The sequence below is a fragment of the Rutidosis leptorrhynchoides genome, chromosome 2 (assembly GCF_046630445.1).
Source record: "Rutidosis leptorrhynchoides isolate AG116_Rl617_1_P2 chromosome 2, CSIRO_AGI_Rlap_v1, whole genome shotgun sequence".
Taxonomy (NCBI): domain Eukaryota; kingdom Viridiplantae; phylum Streptophyta; class Magnoliopsida; order Asterales; family Asteraceae; genus Rutidosis; species Rutidosis leptorrhynchoides.
This window is the reverse complement of record NC_092334.1, coordinates 703570015-703582607: the sequence shown is the minus strand read 5'-3', so window position 1 is coordinate 703582607 and position 12593 is coordinate 703570015.

The following is a 12593-nucleotide window of genomic DNA, read 5'->3' as shown; positions in this document are numbered from 1 at the left end:
TATGCATAGGTACCTTGAATATATAATATCTATATGTATATATAGAAATATGATGTGTTTGATTGATAATTTAAAACAGTAAAAGCCAACCAATTATTATCACTTTCTAAAGAATCAATTACCTATTAAATAAATAAATAAAAAAAACGTTGCACTTAATAATGAAAACAGTGAGCCATCATAACTTTTATCAATTCAGTCGATATCCACATTTATGGATAATTTTCGTGCTCCGTTGTTAATCAGTGGCGGATAAAAGTCTTCGGAAAAATCCCAAAATTTTAAATTAAGTATCTTTATTTATTTAGGTCATTATGGTATAAAATTTGATCATTAACTATTAAATAAAAATTGCATTAATTATTCACTCCCAACCCCCAAGTAAAATAAAAAGTGAAATTTGTAACAAACCATCTCTCTCTCTTTCATGTTTTCTGTTTCATCGTAAACCATAAGCCACCCCATCACACGATCACTGCTACTGCTCACTGTTATTCGTTATTTTGCTGCAGCCGTTTGAAAGAAAAAAAAACCCACCACTACCGAATATATATATTACTAATGATATAACGATATCTAGACAGTCCCACGTAAAAAAAAAATTATCAATAAAGTATTTGGAGCTCTTATGCAACTTGCCTCTATTCTATTTTATTTGGCCGACCAGTGGGAACTTTCTGCTTGTGATTAAATATTACAAAGACTAAAGTTTCTATCAAATCTTTTAATTGTTTATCAATTGGGACCGTGATTTATGGAGTCATGTTTGAGCCATGATTTCATTTCTTCACTTTTTATCAACTAGCTTTTATCCCTTTTTGCAAAAGAAAATAAAAATAGATGAGGATTATGGTGCAACAAAGATGATAAATGGTGGAACGATGATGAGGAAGAAATGACTATTACCTAGATAACCATTTAACTACGATGTCTAGATTAGAAACTAACTCTATATATATGCTTCAAAGGACTGAAGTTTATATAGTTGGAAAATAACGACCATGTATGTTATTAAGTCTTATATAGTACTCCGTAACCGTTATTAAAAAAAAATTATGCAAATAATATAGGTTAACTAATACAACTAAAACTCCATCCAAATATATGTTTATTAGGTGTTATCATTTATGTAGTGTGGATTGTAACTTGTTTGCAGCTAATAAAATTTGATTATCTTGATGAAATATTTACTCATTATTTACTTATCTTATTTGAAGTTTTAATCTTGCTGAAATACAATATCAATTAGATGATAGTGACCTATGTATTACAGATAGTGGTAACACACACACTATAATCAAATCTAATAAATATTTCATTAATTTGAAATCAACTAAAAGAATTATTAATACTATATCAGGTCCCGCGAACTTGATAAAAAGAAAGGCAAATTCAAGTTATCAAATGGTACAAATTTTCTGATAAATAATGTTTTGTTTTCTCTCAAAATCAAAGAAAAATTGATTAAGTTTCTCTGATATATATCATAATGGATATGATTATCAGAAAATGATAAAATGAGAAATATCTATGCATCACCGACAAGAATCATGCGGTTGAAAAAAAAAACTACCAAGGCTTAGTCCTGGTTTACATTATACATATATAAATGTACCAGAAGCACATATGATGATTATGAAAAGCGCATATGATGAAAAGCGCAGCGCATATGATGAAAAGCGCAGCGCATATAATGAAAAGCGCATCGCATATGATGAAAAGCGCATATGATGAAAAGCGCAACGCATATGATGAAAAGCGCATATGATGAAAAGCTCTGCGCATATGATGAAAAGCGCATATGGTGAAAAGGATATATTAATGAAAAGCGCAGCGCATATGATGAAAAGCGCATATGATGAAAAGCGCATATGGTGAAAAGCTCTGCGCATATGATTAAAAGCGCATATGGTGAAAAGGATATATTAATGAAAAGCGCATATGGTAATTAATGAAAAGCACATATGATTATTAATGAAAAAGCACATATGGTGATTAATGAAAAAGTACATATGGTGATTAATGAAAAGCACATATGGTGATTAATGAAAAGTATATTGTGAAAAGGAATCACAAATGTTTCTGGAAAGAATTCAATGTGAGATATTTGAATAAATTCATCCACCATGTGGACCATTTAGACATTTAATGATTATTATATTTCTATAGGGATTGTTGTTGAACATCCTATTACTCATGTACATACAAAATTGGTTTAGCTGAATCAATAATTAAATGTTTGCAGCTAATAACTAGACTATTGAAAATGAGTACATAACTCTCAAAATTTATATAGGGACATGCAAATTTACATGATGTGATATTATTTCAAATTAGACATAGTGCAACTCATAAATATTCTTTCCTACAACTTGATTTTGGCCGAGAGCCAAATATTTCCCATTTGATTGTGCAGTGTATGCTCTAGTTGCACAACCTAAAATGGTTCCTCAAAGGAGGATGGAGATATATATATTGAATATAAAACATCTTCAATTATAAGATATATTGAACCCATGACGGGTGATGTTTTTACAGCACGTTTTGCTGATTGTCACTTTAATGAAACATTGTTCCCTAAATTAGGGGGAGAAATGAAAAATAAAGAAAAAGATGCTTCATGATGTGAACATCAATTAAGGTATATAGAACACTCATAAAAGAATGTGAAACAAAAGTTCAAAAATATTGCATATGCAAGAACTTGCAAATTAATTACGTGATGCATTTAAAGATACAAAAAGAGTGACTAAATCATATATAATAACAGTAAAAGCTCCAGCTCGAATTGAAATTCCAAAAGCTGGCAATAATGTCACTCTTGAGTCTTTGCCACACATGAAATGTGGAAGATCAATTGGTTAAGAAGATAAAAATCCTCGAAAAGAAAATCAGCTGATAATGAGGTAAAATAAAGTGTTCAAGAAGAACCAAATATCAATACTCCTTCTGCAGAGGATATTGATAATAAATACAAAAATTGCAATAAATTATGCAATATAATGGAACCGAAACGGAATGACAAATATTTATGAGAATTTTTCATATAATGACATCATGAATAAAGATGATGATCTAGAACCAAAATTTATCATTGAGTGTCAAAATAGACATGACTGAGCTTAATTGAAAGGAGCAATACGAGCTGAATTAGAATCGCTCAATAAAAGAAAAGTTTTCAGATCAATCGTGATCACTTTTAAAGATGTGAAACGCATGGGATACAAATGAATTTTTATCCGAAAAAGAAATGTGCAAATGAAGTTACAAGGCAAAACTAGACTTGTAACTGAAGATTTTCCACAAAGATCAGAAATGAATTATGAGGAAAACTTATCCTCCTGTAATGGATACAATTACTTATTAGATACGTAATCAACCTGGTAGTTACTTAAATGCATCTCATGGATGTTGTTACTACTTATCATTATGGATCACTTGATAGTGATATACATGAATATACCTGAAGGGTTTAAGGTATCATAAGCATCTAATGCAAAACCCAAATGAATGTATTCTATTAAATCACAAAGATTTTTATATGGGTTTATACAATCGGGACGTATGTGGTGTAACTGATTAAATGACTACTTGATAAGAAAAGGGTATACATATAAACTTATTTGCACGTGTGTTTTATAAAAACAATGTTCGGATATGTGATCATAGCAGTTTATATTAATTATCTTAAATAAAGAAATCTATGAAGCCATTCAACTTCTAAAGAAAGATTTTGAAATGAAAAAAAAACAAGTATTACGTTGATTTACATATTGAGCATATGACTAATGACTTACTTATACATCAAACAACTTATAACGAAAAGTTTTTAAAACATTTTAATATGGATAAGACAAAAACCATTAAAGTACTTCTATGGTTGTTAGATCTCAATATTGATACTGATCCATTTCATCCTCTAGAAGATCATGAAGATCTTTTTGGTTCAGAAGTTCCATATTTTAGTAAAATTGGGGCGCTTATGTATCTTACAAATTATACAAGACCTGACATTTCTTTTGCAGTTAATTTGTTGACAAGTTTCAGCTCAGCCCCTACCAAAAGACATTGGAATGGGATCAAACACATATTTTGATACCTTAAGGGAACTACTGATTTATAATTATTTTATTCTAATAACTCGAAACAAGATTTGTTTGGTTATACAGATGCAGATTATTTATCTGATCCACATAAAGCTAAATCTCAAACTAGATATTCCTAAATGGAGGCACCGCAATATCATGGCGTTCTAAAAAACAAACACTTGTTGCAACATCATCAAATTATGCCGAAGTGATTGCATTACATGAAGCCACTCAGTAATGTTTTTGGTTAAGATCAATGACACAACTCATTATTGATTCTTGTGGACTAGAACGCGATAAAATTTCAACAACTATCTATGAAGATAATGCAGCTTGCATAGCACAGATGAAAGAAGGGTATATCAAAAGTGACTGAACAAAACACATACCTCCTAGATTCTTCTCATATACTCAAGATCTTATAAAAGATAACCAGATTAAAATGAGATACGTTCAATCAACAACTCTGCAGATCTTTATACCAAAGCACTGTCAACTACTGTTTTCAGAACACATGTTCACAATATTGGCATGAGGCAAGATCAAAAGATGTGACGACTCAGCGATGTCTACTTGAGGGGGAGTCAACTCTATGCTGCACTTTTTTTCCCTTGGCTAAAGTTTTTATCCCATTGGGTTTTTCTTTAGCAAGGTTTTTAACGAGGCAGTAACTTGTAGTCGATCTCTAGTGAAACAAAATTGTCATCCAAGGGGGAGTGTTATAAGTCAAGTGTCATGGTGTAGTGGCCGACACTTTTGATAAAGTAAAATTTAGTGAATCAACATATTTGGTGGATCACGGATATTACTGTTCCACCTAACTGCACAGTGAATTATTGTACTATAAGTATGTTATCGATTGTAATCAATAGGTACACCATTCTTGAATAAGAATTTAATCTCTTCTATCTTCCCTCATATTAGTAAGATATATGCTATATACAATATTAAATCATAACAATATTAATATAATTAATTTGCTTAGAATAAATGAACTACATTTATTCTCCCACTACCTTCTTCCAATTTTCATCACAATTACTATTTTTCTTATTATAAAAACATACATTACAACCTTTTATTAACACATGTATATCACATACATATGTAACGAAACTAATCTCATAAAATTTTGCTTTAAAAATGAATAATTATATTTTTAATAATTATTATTAGTAATAACAAATGACTCTTAAAATTTTTCTAAAATTAAAATACAATTATTATAAAAAGGTTGTACAATATCAATATGCTTCAAAGTTCGTATATGTGTTCATGGGGTGTTTTGTAAAATATTGTACAATTTATTTTAAAGTATGTACATATGATCATGAGGGTGTTTTATTATAAGGTTGTACATAATAATTCAAATATTGTACATATGATTATGGGGTACTTTACCATAAGGTTGTACATAATGCTTCAAATATTGTACATATTGTCATGAGGTATTTTATTATAAGGTTGTACATAATGTTTAATATATAATACAATTAACATTAACATGTTAATAATATTTTTATTAAGTACAAATAATTATTTTAATAACATTTAGGGACTTAGATTTTTTAATTTCTTTTAAGCTTTAATAATTCTTATTTATGACATCATCATTTTAGAAATTATATAATACTATAGATAGGTAATTTCAGACACAACTCGATTAAAAACTCGTTTCAAACTCGGCATGCCCTTTTTTAACTAATTAGCCAGTAAACGAGTAGTTGCACGAATATTTGGGTCTCTATTTACTTATAAAGCGTTTATTTCGTGTGATTTGGAGGGATTCGCTGGGATTTGCATATCAAAATCCATTAAATCCTATGTTTGGCTGGTGATTTGAATTTAGTATGAATTTTCAAAAATCTCGACATAGGATTTCAAAATTCTTTGTATTGGTGAATAATTTAGAAATCTCATGTTTCAGATACTTTATTTTTAACCTTGTATAGTGGTAGTGGCATGACATTCTTTGTTATACGTCGGGAGTTCGACTCTTGGGGTCTACAACATTGCACACAAGGTTATTCTCTGACCTTGAAATCCACTCAAGGTCGCCTTTCGCACATTGCGTTGCTGGGCAATGGGATGGGGGGTTTTACCGGTTATGCTCTCGAATTGTTCCGAGTTTAGTCCCTACTAGGTGATCCCAGGGATGGCAAAAAGACTCGTACCCGATGGAAAAAGTCGAAACCCGATATTTTTAGGCCGGGTTCGGGCCGATTATGTGGGTCCGCGATCCAGGTATGGGGATGACTTTAAAGTTTTATTCGGGCTCGGGTTCGGGGATGATTTTAGATACAAACCCGATTACCCTGCCTTGTTTGAATGTCAATTGGTTTTTAAGCTGATCGGGAGGTTTTGGGTACGAGACACCGGGTTACCCCTTTTTTCCATCTCTTTAAACTTCTTATTACGGAATTACGGATGGTGGTTTTCACTTAGGGGGCATTTGGTTCGTGGGATTTCGTGGGATTTGGGGGGATTTTCACTTCATATCCCATGAAATCCCATGTTTGGTTAGAGGATTTGGTTAAAGGGATTTGTATTTCAAATCCCTTGAAATCCCATAGATGAAGGATTTGAAAATCCTTTGTATATATGAGGGATTTGAAATCCCATGTTCTAAGATTTTACGTTGACGATTTTTATATGTCGCGTTTCGGGTTTGCTTTTCGAGTTCGCGTTTCGAGTTCGCTTTTCGGGTTCCCGATTCAGGTTCGCGTTTTGGGTTGGAGTTTAGGGTTCGCGTTTCGGGTTCGCATTTCGGGTTCGCGTTTCGGGTTCACGTTTTGGGTTCCCTCCGGGTTCGCGTTTCGGGTTCGAGTTTCGGGTTCGCGTTTCGGGTTCACGTTTCGGGTTCACATTTCGGATACGCGATTCGGGTTCGTGTTTTGGGTTCGAGTTTCGGGCTCGCGTTTCAGGTTCGCGTCTCGGGTTCGCGTTTCGGGTTCGTGTTTCAGGTTCGCGTTTCGTGTTCCATTTCGGGTTCGCATTTTGATTTTGTAAAGACCCGTCCTAATCCACCTGGATGAAGTCATAAACATTTTGTTACATTGCGAGGTACTTGACCTCTATATGATACATTTTACAAACATTGCATTCGTTTTTAAAAATACAAACTTTCATTACATAGAAAGTTGACGGCATGCATACCATTTCATAATATATCCAACTATAATTGACTTAATAATAATCTTGATGAATTCAACGACTCGAATGCAACGTCTTTTGAACTATGTCATGAATGACTCCAAGTAATATCTCTAAAATGAGCAAATGCATATCGGAATATTTCTTTCATACCTGAGAATAAACATGCTTTAAAGTGTCAACTAAAAGGTTGGTGAGTTCATAAGTTTATCGTAAACAATAAAATTCATCATTTTGATAGACCACAAGATTCAAATACAGTACACCTATCTCGTGTACGAAACCATTTTTCATAATGCTTAGCAGAGTAGGTTCGTATCCTTTTCTCCCCCGTAGGTTGCCTAGCGATTTTTAAATAATCGTGCACATATCTCGTGCACAAAACTAATACACATAACATGTGTATAAAAATCATTCTCTCGATACATAACATTCATTTCGATTTCATTGCTCAACATGGTAACCGACCTTAACATATAATGCACATCAATAATATCCCCAAAACAGAACATCTCGTCTGTATAATTGATATTGCTTAATTCATGCATATTCTTAGTCGCAATATCAGTACAAAATGTTATGATTTTATGTGTATTAGAGTAGTTTTCAGTTTGTAATTGGTTAAAATGTCCAAAGCTTCGAATGAAATGCTATTATGGATTTTCAATGATATAAAGATCAAAATGAAGATAAAATGAAGATTTCTAATAAGTAACAAAAGACTACAACATCGTGCGCAAGACTACAAGTTAGAACGATCGAAATCACGAATTCTGCGCGCCTGCACGAAAAAAATCATAACTAAATCATACTGACTCGAAAAAAGGTGAATCCAAAGCCCAGACGTCCGTAACTCACATGACTACAACTTTGTTTTGCATGTCTAGTTCTAAAAATGAAGTACAAGGATCATGTAGCTCCTACACAAAACGTGTAATGTTGAAAAGTCTTAAAATCAGACAAAGCACGTGGGGCTGCAAACTATTTATATTTAAAGATTACTTTTGGCCAGATCTAGATTCAAAGTAGCATGGGACTGTGGCTTTATGAGTTTATTATTACTACTTTTCAGTATCTTTACAGAGAATTACACCATAATTAGTTCATCAAATATTCCACCTACTACTTCTACAAATGAATATATATAGAGTACTACTGTGAAGAAAAGAGGACGGATATTAGGTAGTAGTTAGGATTAGGAACTAGTTGAAATTAAGTCAATTATCAATTCCAATCTATTATCTTGAGTATTACGTATCATTTATTTTCTTGTTCCATCTCGCATTAATTTCAAGTTCAAGATTAGATAGTTTTAATATTGTAAGAGTGGTATTGTTTGGGTGTACGGGTGTTGTTATTTGTGATTTTCTACCATTTAAAGTTAATGAGAGTGAAGATTTTTGTAAGTTTGTTCTCTTAAAATTATTATTATTGATATTGATATTGTTATTAGCATTGTTACTATTACTAGTATTAATTTCTACTATTATTATCATGTTATGTTTACATATTTACTCCCGTACCATTATTATGATTAGCTAGTTTACTCCTGTGTTTGTTTAGATATAGAACCCCTCGATTATGGATTGTTATCATTTAGAACACTAAAATGTAACTTTGATTATTTTAATATTGTGTCTAGCTAAAAGAACCATTGGTATACAATTAGATATCTAATCCTTATCACTTAATTTGTTAGATATAAATAGCGAAGGTTATTTCTATTAATATAGATTAAGTTTTAACACTAAAAGTGGTTTAGACGAACTTATGGATAAATTATTAACACCAATTTAGAAATAAGATTCGGTGATTTGGATAATATTATAGTTCATATAATCGTGAAATTGTAAAAGGGGAACCGTTATGATTTAAGTTTTGGCGAAAGTTAAAACTAGGCTAGCTCTCAATTTAAATAATCGGGGTATAGTTTGACTCGCTAAAATAAGATTTAACGAAAGTTAGATTTAATTTTAGTTAGTTAAGATTTTATATAAATTCGAAAGAAAAATATATAAAGTAAACATTTTAAGAATTACAATTGTTATTTTAGTCATTTTAGATATTGTGTTCAATCAAAAGATCCATTATTATGTAAATTTAATACTTAATCCCTGTCACATAGTTTATTCAATCGTTTAGCGAAAGTTAAATTGGTGATATATAAAATATGTTTCAACACTATTTGTGATCTAGACAAAACGTAGGATTATATTCCTGACAAAAATATAAGAATACGGATTTGGTGATTTGGTGGTATTAAGATTTATATAGTCATGAAATTATAAGAAGGGAAACCATTTTAGTTTAAGTTTTAATGAAAGTTAAAACTAGGTTGAATCACAATTCGAATGATCGGGTATAGTTTGCTTTGTTAAGACGAGATTAGCGAAAGTTAAGTTGAATCTTAGTAAATCAAGATTTTATGAAATCGAGAGGTTATCACGAAGTTATATATATATAATATTGTAATCGGACTTAACAACAATCCATAGTATATTGATTATGAATTGTCTATGATTCATATCAACGAGGGGGACGAAATCTAAGTAAATACGCTTTTTTGTATTTTTATTTATTGTAATTTTTATTATTATTTTAGTTAATTATATCCAAAACCAAAAACCAATTAAAACCCACTTAAAAGTATAATTAATTGTCATTAAATTCTTGAATACGCTTCTCCCTGTGGAACGAACTTGACTTGCCAATATCTATTGCTGCACGATCGGGACAAGTTGCCCGTAGTGTGATAATATTTATTAGTTAGTTTAGTTGTAAAATTTAAAGGTCGGTTTTATAACATCAACTTTTTGGCGCCGCTGCCGGGGAGCGGTTTTATTTAAAAGATTTTAAAAGACTTTTAGTTATTCGATCCTTTCGTGGGAAGTTATTTTCACGAAAGTTACCTGCTTTATTTTTGTTTGTTCTGTTTTTCTTTTGTGGTGTGATTGCAGCTAGGTTACAGGTATAATATGGCTGGGTATGATTATATGATTTCAGAAGCCATGTATGATGTCCAAAAATTGGGTGAATCATCGATTTTCATGGTTTTCATTGGTATATGGGTTCTTTGGAAGCTAGGGTTGAACCAAGAGGTGTTTGTGAGACTTATAGAGGTTACTATATGCCTGAGGAGTGTGATCATAATCTTATGTATCATTGTGACCCCATGGGCTAACCATGGGATTATTATGAAGATGGTAACTCATCCTGGGATTCATCTCAACAACACTTTCAAGTTCAACAAGAAGAGGAGAGTCAGTCGAATTTAGAAAATGTAATTTTAGACTTCATGAGAAACGAGACTGAACGGAGCCAAAATTTGCAAGAAACACTAGCGGGCCAACAAGAATCCATTGAGCGTTTACAGAGGACCATGAGCAGTCTACTCCGGCAAATTGAAGAAATGGAGCCGGACACTTTTCCGGCTAATTCACTAGCTGATTCGAGGAGTAATACGCAGATACCCGAGGTGGAGAGTGTTGAGCCTACCATTATTATACCACCTGCCACCCCAGTTATGTCCACATTTGAAATGCTTAAGTCGGATATTGATGAAGAAGAATCATGGGATACAATTTTGTATTCATGGGATATTGATAATGATGAAGTTTTTACTCCGGAGATTGAAGTGGTGGAATCATCCGAAATCGTAGAGGGTGACGAACTTGATATAAAGGAACCACTTGAGGAATCCCCTCCTCATATGGATTCTATATATCCTCACGAAATTGGTATTTGGGAAACGGTGTATGAAGATCCATTTGGACAAGATCCACCTAAAAGAGTAAACTTTTTATTGCAAGCCACACTTAGAGAAGAGTTGTGCGTTGAATCTCGGGTTAAGTCATCCTCTTTCGGTCAACTGAAAAAGGAATTATATGATATATTATATACCACCCGATGTGTAAATGAATGGCTCACTCTTCTGATTCGTGGAACTTTCTCCACTGATTTTACATGTCATCCGATAAATATAGAAAAATTTGACCCCGCTAGGCAAAAATTATGGGGTCGAGTTGAGAAAACGACTCATTAAAAATCATGTTTGATTTGTGTTTTTCTTCACGTGTTTGAAAAAAAATCAATAAGTTAAAAAAAATTAAAAAAAATAAAAAAAAAATTGTGTGCTTACAATTTTATTTTATTATTATTTTTTAAAAAGTGTGATATATATATATATATATATATATATATATATATATATTAAATTTTGATCTTTTTAAATAAATGAATCAAAAAATTTAATTATATAAAAAGTTATAAAAAAAACGTGTGTTCATTTTTATTATTGTTTCTCAAAAATTTTAAAAATTTTAACTTTTTAATACATTAATTTTAAAAAATGAATTTTAAAATTTATGAACGGATAAAGATCATGTATAAACAACCGAACTTTCCGTTATAAGAAATATAAATTTTATAGATGATATTTTAAAATTTTAGTTAGTTACTAAGTTGAAAAAAAAATTAATTGTGTTTTTAGTTTATTATATATTTGTTTGTTTATATATATACAAAAATTTTAAGTGTGGGGTAAAATTTTTGGTACTATTGAAGTACAGCCCCATCTTTTGTGTGATTAACATGATTGTTGACAAGTACTTATGATGATGATGCATTCAACACAAAGAAACACTAAATTTATATTATAATAAAAGGATTGGTATGTTCATACGATAAGCATTTTACGATCTCCAATTTTTAACCAAGGAAGTTCTAACAACCTTTATACTTTTTGTCCTCTCAAATTTATATTTTTTATCTGATTTTTTTGCAATGAGGCATTACAAAATCTTAAGTGTGGGGTGGGGATATAAATTCTCGAGAACTTAGAATTTGGTCATTTTTACGAAAAATTTTGAAAATTTTTAAACAAATATACATCAGTTATTTGATTAAAACATATAAAAAGAAAACCAAGTATAAGGGAATTTATAAACCCATATGTCTAGAACCATCTATCACGTGTTTCTATGAAGTTTATTGCAGATATCATTGCTTTGGAATGTATCAACTTGTTTATTCTATTGATGCAAGTAATAAAGGATGAATCAAGTTCATCCTTAAAGGAAGTAAAGTCTTCCAAATGTCGTTTTACTTGGTATAGCATACTTCCTAAACTATATCATTTCATACTAATATCATATCACGATATAAAAGTACCGTGGGAAGAGAAAGTCTTGAACTTTCAAACCCAAAAATTAACTTGGTAGGGTAAATCCAAGTCGCTATCCAGTGCAAGACCGATTACGGTGTATAAGCTGGAGCAGGATCTGTCCCACGCGATAGCTTAGTCTTCGCAGTTTTAACCCTTGAATTGAAATGTACAAATTGTCATAAAAGACC